General features: G+C 38.2%; 1 protein-coding gene and 1 long non-coding RNA gene across 2 annotated transcripts in view; both read left to right on the top strand.

The window, feature by feature from the left end:
* Nucleotides 1-11941, top strand: part of hmcn1 (hemicentin 1) — a 78438-nt gene that overhangs the window by 850 nt on the left and 65647 nt on the right. The window contains exons 2-4 of the mRNA XM_077717454.1: nt 429-627; nt 698-719; nt 4399-4554. The gene's annotated coding sequence lies outside the window, so the exon portion shown is untranslated. The remainder of the gene's footprint in view (nt 1-428; nt 628-697; nt 720-4398; nt 4555-11941) is intronic.
* On the top strand, nt 10456-11198 carry LOC144197126 (uncharacterized). The gene is made up of 2 exons (XR_013326472.1): nt 10456-10852; nt 10941-11198. It is a non-coding gene; the product is annotated as an uncharacterized LOC144197126 (long non-coding RNA).

Here is an 11941-nt window from a genome sequence, read left to right as displayed (position 1 = left end):
GTAAGTTTCTTTCGTCGCTCATGACAAAGTAATAGAGATTACTAAACAAATCCAACGCAATCGAGGATGAGAATACAATTCCAGGAATGCATTTCAACCTTTTGATTTGTATTTAGGGTTTCAGACATATTATTGGATTGGATAACTTTATTCATCCCGTAATCGGGAAATTTCTTTGTTGCAGTAGGAAGAGGGTGAGGATGCAGGAATAGGAAAGGCATTATACACAAATAGGTACTTAATAGTAAGTTAATAAATAAATACATGAATAAATATATAAATAGGTAACTGTGTCTACTGTATAAAACATAAGGTCCGCGTGCCAGAAACGGCCCGCTAGGTGGTCGGATCCGGCCTTTGTAGACCATTCATACTGTTTGTATATACAGATTTCATTCATCATTTTGTGAACCTCTTTATCCTCACAGGGAGTGCTGGAGCCTATCCCAGCTAACTTCGCGTCAGAGGTGTAACACCCTGAATCGGTGGCCATCCGATTACAGGTCACAAGGAGATAGCCAACCATCCGCTCTCATGCAACAATTTAGAGTGTCCAATCAGCCTACCATGCAGGTTTTTGTAACATGAGGAAACCGGAGTACCCAGAGAAAACCCACGCAGGCCCAGGTAGAACATGGAAACTCCACACAGGTGGACCGACTTGCTAACCACTCTGATTGTATTTTTTTCAACACAGGTGCTGTTAAACTAGAATTTTGGTAAGTTGTATGATTCAGTCTATGGACTACTGCACTTGCTCAAAGTTATTATCCGCAGTCCTTTTGGTATACAGTCAAATTGGTGCAGTCCATGGCGACTAATGAGTTAACAAGAAACCATAAAATGTTCCTAACCCAACTGGAAGTAACTTGGAAATACACCAAAACCAACAAAAGGTGACCAATGAACAGAAAGCAGCTTAGAATCTGCCCAAAAATCAATAGGGAGTGATCGAAAATGAATAAGTAGTGACATTAAAATACGGTTTAATGACAATGGAGTGTCGCAAAATTAACTCATTGCTTGCCAATTACAATGATAGGTGTCCAATTCACTTACACTGGATCCAAAATTAACAGCAGGTGACCTGTAAGGTGCCTAACATGATGAGAGTGACGCTACATTTCATCATTGCCAGCCATTGAAAACAATAGATGTCCAATTCACTTAAAATGTCTGTGCATTGATGGTTCTAGAATTCCATGTTTCTTTTGTGTAAAAATGCTCTCATCATAGAACAGATTTACTTGTATGACAATAAATATAGAAAATGTGACATTTACCAAAACATTTATGATTGACTTAGACTGTCTCAACAGCATTACAAAGTTAAAATAATGGAAGCAACAATATAGAAAGGCCAAATACTTTTGGCAGTCCTGCAATAATTATGCTGTTATTAAAAGATGAATAGAGATGATTAAAAATGAAATATCAGCTTTTTTTACCCTGTTTGAAAAATAGAAACAGTAAGCAAAACTCATTGCATAGTTATGAAATTTAATAGGCACAGCAACACAACAGTAGCAAAACAGTAATACTTTATTAAGTTCAGTATGATATACTGTTGTTTGAATGCACTACAAATAACTATAAATACAAGTTTGAAAAAAAACCTTGAAATAATACATCCACACAGAACTGGGAGGCCGACTCGCCAACCAGTCCACCGAGCAGCGTCTGTACTTTAATTTAAGGCAAATACATAAGCTTCTCTACCCTCCACTAGTGTGGCCAAATCTTCTATTTTCCACCCTCCTTTTTTTTCTGGTGCAGTGAGGCTGCAAAAATCTGCTCTGACAAGAAAGCTATGAATATTTCAGGTATCAAGGCCCAGCACTAACACGTGGCCAGTACTGCCGTGTGCAGGCAGTTGAAGGAAAATGGGAGCTATACACTATTCAACAGTTACCCTTAAAACCTTCATTAAAAACTCAGAAAAGGTTGCAACTCCAAAATAACATTTGGACAGACCAATTATTTCAATTACTCATTTTCTGTAACATTTATCCTCATTTGGCTCGCTGGGGGTGGTGGAGCCCATCCCAGCCAACTATGAGCATCTGAGTTGGTGGTCATCTAATCGCAGAGCACAAGGAGACGGACAAGCATTTATGTTCATGTTTTAGGGATATGGGAGGAAATTGCAATACCCGGAGGAAACCCATGCAAGGGAGAACATGCTAACTTCACAGAGTAAGGTCCAAACCCACCTGAGATCGAACCCTCTATCTCAGAACTGTGAGGCAGACGTGCTAACCATTTGGGCCACAAATCAATTATTTCCTTCAATTAAATTTTAATTCACTCGCTAATTTCTCTTAACTAAATACAGATTCCGCACCAAGCCTTTTAATCCTAAAATGCATGATTGACCCATAAAATACATTAAGAATAACAGGCCTGGGTGTCATTTTTGACCCTATCTATGCATTTAAGGGTTAAAACCTTGAGTGAGGGCCACTTGAGTATGAAGTTACAGTTTGCTGATAAAGAAGCCATAAAATTAAGTCATGAAAATAAGACCTACATTGCACTCCAACTGTATTTTTGTGACATACTTTCTTATTATCAACTCATAGATCTGATTAAAGAAAAGAAAAAATAGAAAAAATCAGTCATATCCTTGTTTCCAATATGTCAAGTCAAAATTGGGAAGATAATAGTGATGACCACTTATTCAGGATGTGCCTAGCCTGCTTCCCCTTGTCTGCTGGGATAGGCTCCGACACCCCCGCGTCCCCGTGACAATAAAGTAAAAAGGGCAATGGCTCCTAAAGCCTTGACCAGAAACAATCAAAACAGCAAAATAACTTTTTTATGTGATCTAATCATTTTCCTTTCTAATATGGACTGTTAGTAGTTGACAAAACATTGACTAAAAGATTATACAGACATCATTGTCATAATTTCTGTAGGTGTTAAGGCATTTTTCTATTGTGGAAAATCTTGAAGCCTTCCACAACAACTGCTGGCATTACACCCACCATAGATAACTTCTCTGAGTGAGAAAATGTTTCTTTTTAAGCATTAATAACTTGTCACAGTCATAAATGCGTCTTTGGGACAGCTTGTTATTATAGCTCCAGCCATTTCCAGCCTTTGCTTTCTCCTAGTGTTTAGAAAAGTTAGTACTTAGACAGACTTGTTATGCAAAATGTGTTACATAATTTTCTGCAACAATAGGAGTCAAAATTTGGAGGCAATATTTAGAACGCCACTAAAAGGAATACTGAGGAAAAAAAATCCCCATCGAGAGCAGACAAACATGTGACAAGTGCGAGCAGGGCTTATTAAAAATACAGCAAGAGCATGGGAGATTTATGATTTGTTCTTGAAAATACGTAAGCGTTATCCTTGACCCTATAAGGCAAGTCAAGAGACGTTCACGAAGCCAGAAGAACTACTGTGACCCATCTTTTATTGTCAGAGGCAAGCAAACAGTATCAAGCATTTCAAACCAAGTTGGGGAATGGGATGTTGTTTAAAATGTTGGCCCCACAGTTCTGAGATCGAGGGTTTGATCTCAGGTCTGGACCTTCCTGTGGGGAATTTATATGCTACTCCTGATTTTGCGTTTTTTTTTCCCGGATACTTCGATTTCCTCCCACATTCCAAAAACAAGCATGATAGGGTGGTTGAAAATTCCTGCTCAATTCAGATTGTCTCCCGCCTTGTTAACTGAAATGGGCTCCAGCACCCCTTGTGAGTGAGGATAAGCAGTATGGATGGAAGATGAATGAATGAATAGACAGTAGTGTGTGTTTGTGTGGTTGTGTAGAAATTATTTGAAAGGAAGATATTAAAATGCATACCCCAGAAACTTGATCAATCATAACATGAAATACTGTTTTGTGGGAGGAATAAATTTAGCTACAGCGTGTCACCAAAAACGTTTTCTGCAATCCAGGAATTGAATTATTCATAAGAAAATTCAGATAACAAGACAGTATTTTCTTCAATAAAGAAAGTGTTCCCATTTCACTACAGATTGCTCTGTTAGGGCTACTAAGAGTGGTTGGCGCCTCGGTCTCGTGGGTTTGATCCCAGGTAAGTCCTCACTGTGTGTTTTTTGCATGTTCTACCCGGGCTTGCTGGGCTTTTCTCTGGGTACTTTGGTTTCGTCCCACATTCCAAAAACATGCATGGTTGAAAACTCTAAATTGCAACTAGGTATGAGTGTGAGCGTGAATGGTTGTCCCTCTCCTCTTGCTCTGCGATTGGCTCCCCACCAATTCAGGGTGTCCCCTGCCTCATGCCCAAAGTCAGGTGGAATAGGCTCCAGCACCCCTTCCAACCCTAGTGAGGATAAAGCGGTTCAAAAATGTATGGATGTTGCATGCATAAGGTTAAAATGCGGAAGTACCCTGGTTGAAGTGTGTTATCTGTCTCAACTAGACGCTGCTCGCCGTCTAGACATCTGAGAGACACTCTGTTCAGCTTGCATGCTGGGAAAAGTTGGTTTCGCTCGCCTGGACCTTGATTACGACACCAGATGTCTACAGGACAACAATGACCTCCACCTTTCACACAATGTGTGATTGTTGGCATCAAGTGAGTGAATGTTTTTCTAGAAGTAAAATATTAAAGAAATTATTAAGCATTTCAGAACTTGTAAATCCCTGCTGCCTCTGGCTTCTTGATTAAAATACTAAGTGCTTTAATTTTTGTAAATTGCCAAATAGCAAAGCCTGGTATCATTAAATTGTAGCACGTGAATCATCAAAGTGCCAACCTTCTTAAAATGGCACCAAATTTCATTCATAAAAGTGTATAAAAAATGAAAAATTTAAAAAAAATCTTCCTCACGAAAAACAAATCTAAAACTTAACACAATTAGACACATAAATAAAGAAATTATTTGCATTCTAGGTTTGGATGCCCGGTTATCCAATCATCCCATTGTTAAATTGTACTTTGTTGAATGAACCTTGTGATGTGTTAATTTGTAAAAGGAGTTTTCAGTGCCTCGAAGAGCCAAAGTCCACCTTCCAATTATCAGATAATGAATTGCCACGTAGAGGACAGTTAATAATTGTTCAAGTGACGCAGAATTGTTCCATAAGCTCATTCCAGACAAACTTCAGAGAGCAAAATGATAATGATTTTGCAAGCTCTGACCTTCTGACTGGGTTATTCCTATGTTAAATGTGACCCAGATAACATTGCAGGTCAATCCCAATGCGTGCTTGGCTTTGCTGTTAAAGCAGCTTACCTTTTAACCAGTTAAAAGGACTCTCCAGACATTGGATGATTTGTTTCTAAATACATTAAGTGCAGAAAACATGGGCCACCTGATGATCTAAGGGGCTCACTCACCTGAGATCAGTGCAGGCAAACGTGAGCTCGATTCCGGTGTGATTTGGGGGTGTGAACAGTAGTGTGCCAAACGCCCAATGGCTCCAGTTCCCCACCACCTTGACCATAATGAGTGGTGTTGAAAATAGATGGATAAATGAATGCCGAAAACGTACACAGGCTGTGTGAAGGCTACCAGGATTTTGCTCTCTTCGCTCTTGGTCGTTTTGGGTTTTTGCTGCTTTTCTATCTTTTTTTAAAATTGCATTTTAGTATTTCTTAATGCTTTCCCTTATACTTTGCTTTGTGCTTTTTGCTTTGTTGCTTTCGCGACCTTTGCTACTCGACTCCACCCATTGCGTGGCTTGGTTTCTTAATGCTAGACCTAGACGTGTTTGGAGCCGTTCAGCCATGCCTTCGCTGTCATGCATGCGGCTTCAACTGTAAGCAGTGGACGCGTGTGATGCGAGACAGAGTGTCGGGATAACAGGCGATGCTCCAGATAATGATTATGGGAAGCGGGGGATCTCTCTCCGGTCAGATGGAGGATCTGTCGGTGCTTGCCGGGCTGCAACAGGGCTATCGGGAGTTGTTGCGTGCTTCTGGGTCGCCTGAATAGAAAGTTCAAAATTATTTTATTTTACTGTGCATGTGATTTTGTTAGTGATCTATAACGTGTTGATATTTCTAGCTTCTGTATTTTGGTTGAAATCAATTCAAGTAGATGTTTTTTGTCCTTGGTATTTTGTTACGGTACCCACATGTGGGTTTCAAGATGAACAATGAAAACCTAACACTGGTTGCTGAGCACCTAGGGACAGCTCATATGTATCAATGGCAATGAAATGCATTTCTTTAACACATTTTTTCCATTATACTCTTTGAAGAGATATACTATTATAGTAATAGTTTTAACTAATCCATGGTGGGATAACAGAACGTTAGGACCGTTGCTCTGCTGACGAGTGTGTGCTTTTTCATAAAAAAAGATCACTGCCAGTTGCATTAATAGTTGCAATTCAATTAACAGTAGTATCTGTTTTCAATACTTCATCTACAATACTTATTCAAGGCAATGGGAAGCCAAATAAATACGCAGTGTTGAAGCAAAAAAAAATGTATGGAGATTTGAATAAGATTCCTGCCAGCCTGGCACAAAAGAAAGACAGAATATTGTGTCTCATGGTGTGTGGGTTAACATAAAAGGGCAGAAAGCCTAGCTTGGAGAAGACTGCTTTTTGTTGTGTAATGCACTCATCTTTGCATATCCACCCACTTGCGTTCTCCCCATTTGCCATTATATGGTGCAGTAACACTCAAATCCCAGCTCAGTATTCATCATCCCAACATCTGTTTGAAAATCCCTCCATAATTTCATTATTGATGGCAGTACATCCCTTTGCTGCTCTCATCAGTCTTTGCATGGAAGTTCACTCAGTGATCCCTTCTGATTTGTGTAGGAACAAAAACATGCACATGTCTCAGCCCGAGTATGGAGTAGCAGAAAGAATAACATCAGATGACAGACTCTTGACACAATTAATAAGGCGAATGTGTGTCATAAAGAGAGAATTTAGGAAATTATTGTGAGTGGCATAAAGTATTTTGGTCTGAACTTGCATGGAATCCAAAGTGACACTGACTGTCAGATGACTGACTTAAATCTTTGCTAGTGAATCAAAATCTATTTTATAAAACCCTCAGATTAGAATTCATTAGCAAGGTGACTGCTGTGTGATATCTTTTATTCCTATTAATGAGAAAATCTACCAATTTGCAAGTTAAAAAAAGGTCTAATTTTGATGAGGGATTGGCCAACTCCATTCTTTTTGGCTTTTAGCTGCTATTTATAGTTTATTTACCAAATATCAATAATATTCAAGACATAGTGTAGAAAATAAAGGTTGTTTTATATATTCTTTCAGGTATTTATAAATGGCTTATGGTTATAATCCTCTTATTTTGCTTTTTCATTTTAGAATATCTCTTGTCTATATTACTATTATATACTTATAGCAAGGGAAAATACTGTTTTGCTGCCCAACAAAATTTCCTACGAATATCAATGAACCTTCAGCAGTAATTGATTTTGTCACCTTGACACATTTTTTGTTAAGATGCCAAACCCGCAGAACACATTCATTGTTCTTGCAACACATCTTTTCCAGGGAGGTAACAAGCAAATCATGACTTCAAGTCTGTCTCTTGTCTGTTCACATTTAAAATGTTGTTTGTGTATATTTGTAATGCTATTTCAGTCTGTTCTCATGTAAGTTGCTTTGGCTTCTCAAGCTGCAAACTGCAACGCAGTACTACCAACATTTGTAGTACATCATAATAATGGTAGTTTGAGTAGAAATATCAACAAAAGTTCCACTTTACCCCATAGCACTACTGCCAAAGTTTACCACACAACAAAAATGACTGCCATTACGTATATTACCATATATTTTGGACTATAATTTGGACCTCAGTATAAGTGATACCATCCAAAAAATTCACAATAAATAAGAAAATATATATATATACACATATGTCACACTTTTGGTTGGATTTTGTAAATTTTTTATTAGAAACCAAGAACATACATACTTTGTTATTCTAATATAACAAAGTAACAACGAGCTACATAGGCATCTTTTAATATAGCATTCATTTTCTGTACCGCTTATCCTCACAAAGGTCACGGGGGGTGCTGGAGCCTATCCCATCTTATTTCAGGCACCTGGTACCCTGAATTGATGACCCCTCAATGGCAGGGGTGTTAATATAACAGTTTTTCAGATAACTATAACCTTTTATAAATTAACAGGGTGTCAAGTCCACCCAAACTATAAAAAAAGATAGGTACATTATATATTATAAATGATATCCATGTACTACTTTTATAGCATTGATTACTGTGTGGCAAAGGCAGGCTCATAGCTCATTATTTTTTATTATAGTTATATAGTCTGCTGGCACAATTCCCACACAAGGCTTAAATGTGTCTTAATGGTTATGAATGGAGATTGATTGGATACAAAATGATAAATACATAGGTGGATAGATTTGATCTACATTATAAATAAATGGATGGTTTTGATCTATAATACTGAATAAATGGAGGGTTTGGATCTATAATGCTGAATAAATAGATGGTTTTGATCTAAATTTCTGAATAAATGGATGGTTTTGATCTATAATACTGAATTAATGGATGGATTTGATCAAAAACAATACATAAATGCCAGGGAAATGGACAAGGACAAGCGCAACTAAACAGTTCATTGGTATTCGGAATGATCCCTCTTACTCGGATTGTAAAGAGTTTGTTATCGACAGGGAGGATGGCGGTAGAGTGTCAAAAGAAAGAATGGCAAGGGCTCACAAAGGATGTTCTGATGTATATGGGCAAAGATAATGATCCCTGTTAGGCAGATGAGTTGTGTTCATAACAAAAGATGGATAATACAGTGTCGGGAGGAATTAAATCCAGGGATTAGGTGTGTTGGCAAACAGTTTTCCAGGCCCCAGGGCAGGCTTTCTGATTGGCTGACTGGCGGGATGGAACACATGTCATGTGGCTGTTGTTTTGGTGACAGAGGGGCCCCACTTTCCACATGACAAGGAAACTACAAGTGAACTGTACCTTTGGGAGAGGGAGTTGTGTTACCTGCACATGCAGATGTGCTACCTTTATTTGAGAATTCTTGTTGGTAGATTCATTTTAATGTTTTTTTTTAATGTCATCAAGGATGTTTCATTCTGTACATTGCAGGACAATTTCCTAAACAGTCTCCACCAAAGCACATTTTAATGTACTGACTTTAAGACTGTCAAACATTTTTGAGAGGAATTAGGAGTAATATTTGAGTTTATGAATCTTCAATTGGCTGATATTCCCACACATATATTCGTGACAACTTGTAGAAAAAGATGTCAAAACTTCATTTTTTTTTAAATAATTTGACTCTTCTACCATTAATTGCATTACATTTCATACTTCCCTCTAAAAGTACTGTATGTTAAGACTACATGGAACAACATTGTTTCATTTGTCACATTAAAATATTTACCTCTTTTAATTGTGCCTTTCAAGTCATGGTAATCTACTTCAATGTCTGTAAAGTACATTTAATTTAAAAAAAAGTGCTTGGTGTTATTATCAGTATTTTTCCCACTTTTTTGTTCACCTTGCCTTTTTTTTCTAGATAAGTCTACAGGAATTTACATTCAAAATATTTCATCAATCCACAGTGCTTCGAAATGAGTCATGTTTTTTTTAGACAATTTAGTCTTTGAGCAAAAGAGAAGATGTGTTAGCAATCCCCTGTTTTTTCTTGTATAATCTTGTCGGGAACAGGATGTAACTAACTGTGGCACTTGCTGAGATAGTTATATGACTTATTTATATTAAGGATGTCTTACACAATCCTATTCTGAATGGTGTTGTTCATCACAGTGCATTTTCACTGTGCCTTTTTCCATCCTAATTTGTTTACTATGGAAAATACTTGCCAACAGATGCACTCTACTTGCATCATGGGTATGCATTTTGGTCAGTGAGATTTGGGTCAGCATTTGAATGTTTCCATGCACTTTTCCTGTTTCATTTGGGTAGGACATTTTTTTTCTACCGCTGGTAAAGGTTGAAACAAGAATAATCATTTCAGAGACCCTTCAAACCTTACACAGGTTTTCTCACAAGTAGTGCACAAAACTACTTGGTAGTGGGGATCTTTGGGATGAGATCTATTCGATATGTACTATATGTAATACGTATCCACATACACAGGTTGCGGTTCAATACAAAAATGGTTTGATTATGATTCAGTTCAATTTCAAAGCAATACAATTCTATATAATGTAAGAAAAGAAAGCGATACAATTCAATAATATAATTGTATTAATAAGTATATATATAAGTGATGTTTTTTTATCTTGACATCAAACTGAAGGAAAAAAAGCCCCTACTTAAAAAAACTGAAAGCTTATTCATTTATTTAATATTTTATGTGTAAGGCCCAGGAACAAATTGGTGGCTAGTTTTGCCTACCACCAAATCACAGGCCCAGCTCCTGATCACTCAAACATTTCCAGGTGTGAGTCATCAACCAGTGGGGAATATTTAAAGCCAAGAAGACCATGGCCACACGAATAGATCGTTTTAATCAGTTCACTGTTAAGTACTCTCTTGCATTGTCTCGGTGCCTGCCTCTTTTAACCTACGACCTTGTTACCGACCTTCCTTCCACGACAAACTACTCGCCGACACTTCCTGTTACTCTGATCGTAACAGCACGATCCAGGGCAGCTGGTCGCTCCAGGTGGTTGGGTCGGCATGGGTGGCGCAACAAATTGCTGCCTCCAACTGCTGATTGGTGCGCTCACATTGACCGTTAGTCTGCGGATAATAACCCGAGGAGAGGCTTGCTGTGATCTAAAGGCCTGAACAGAAGGGAGATGAGACATGAGAGGTGAATTGTGGACCCCTGTCAGATGATGTCGCCCGGGATTCCATGCAGGCGGAAAACATGCTGCGTAAGGAGGGTGACTATCTCCTGGGCTGAAGGTAGTTTGTGGAGGGCGATGAAGTGGGCAGCTTTGGAAAACTGGTCAACTATGGTTAGTTAGTTTGATGGTGTCACCTTGGGATTTAGGAAGGCCTGTGACGAAGCCGATTGCAGTGTGAGACCAGGGACGGCTAGGAATTGGGAGTGGAAGGAGTAGACCAGAGCTCAACTTGGTGGAGGACTTGTTGCGTGTGCACAAACTTGGCAGGCCCGACATGAAAGATCGTGTATCTGCCCTTAACGTCGGGAACCAAAAGTGTTGGTGCAACACCGCCAGTGTGCAGATGACGCTACTCCCTTTTGTGCCTTGCCCTTGGTTGACTCTAATAAACAATTCAATATCCAGACCTGCTGCCCTTGTCTGCTTTGGTATCATCTATCCCTGATTGGACCATTATGTGAGTTATCAGTGAAATAAATGCTCCCTCTAGTGTCAATTAACATTCAAACAAACACAATGCATTGCTTTCCAGGGATCATTGTAAAGAGAAAATGGGTAATAGAATCAATTTGTGACTAATTTTCACACCATTTGAAACAGTGTGGTGCTTAATATGAGAAACCGTTGGCGTCTTTTTGACCCAGCGCAGCTTACAAGGGGATTCCCACCTATAACCGCTAGATGACGCTACAACTCAACAATTCCCTTTAAAACAATGAATTGAATGCCTTGACACAACAGTACCAAGATTTAAAACTTCGCCATTAAGATGAATAATCAATAAATAAATACGTAATACACAAATAGGAAACATAGATAAATATTCAACTCTTACTCATTTATTATGTTGACAACTTATTTATCTATTGCTTATTTTATTGGTTTATTTATTAATACTATATATTGAATATGCATCTATTTGTTGAGTTGACTACTTATTCATCAATAACTTATTTATTGAGCTCATATTTGTTGTTTTCTGTGTACTTCGTGGTGAAGTTTTAAATCTCATTATAATGACAATAAAAAGTATTGAGTTCAATTCAACATAAGTGGGCATATGAATAAGTAGTCAGACACAAAAAGACTAAAATGTTAAGCAGCTAATGGAGTATTAGTGCAAATACAAGATGCTGCAAGTACTGCT

The sequence above is a fragment of the Stigmatopora nigra genome, chromosome 5, assembly GCF_051989575.1.
Source record: "Stigmatopora nigra isolate UIUO_SnigA chromosome 5, RoL_Snig_1.1, whole genome shotgun sequence".
In the NCBI taxonomy this organism is placed as follows: Eukaryota; Metazoa; Chordata; class Actinopteri; order Syngnathiformes; family Syngnathidae; genus Stigmatopora; species Stigmatopora nigra.
This window is presented reverse-complemented; position numbering and strand designations above follow the sequence as displayed.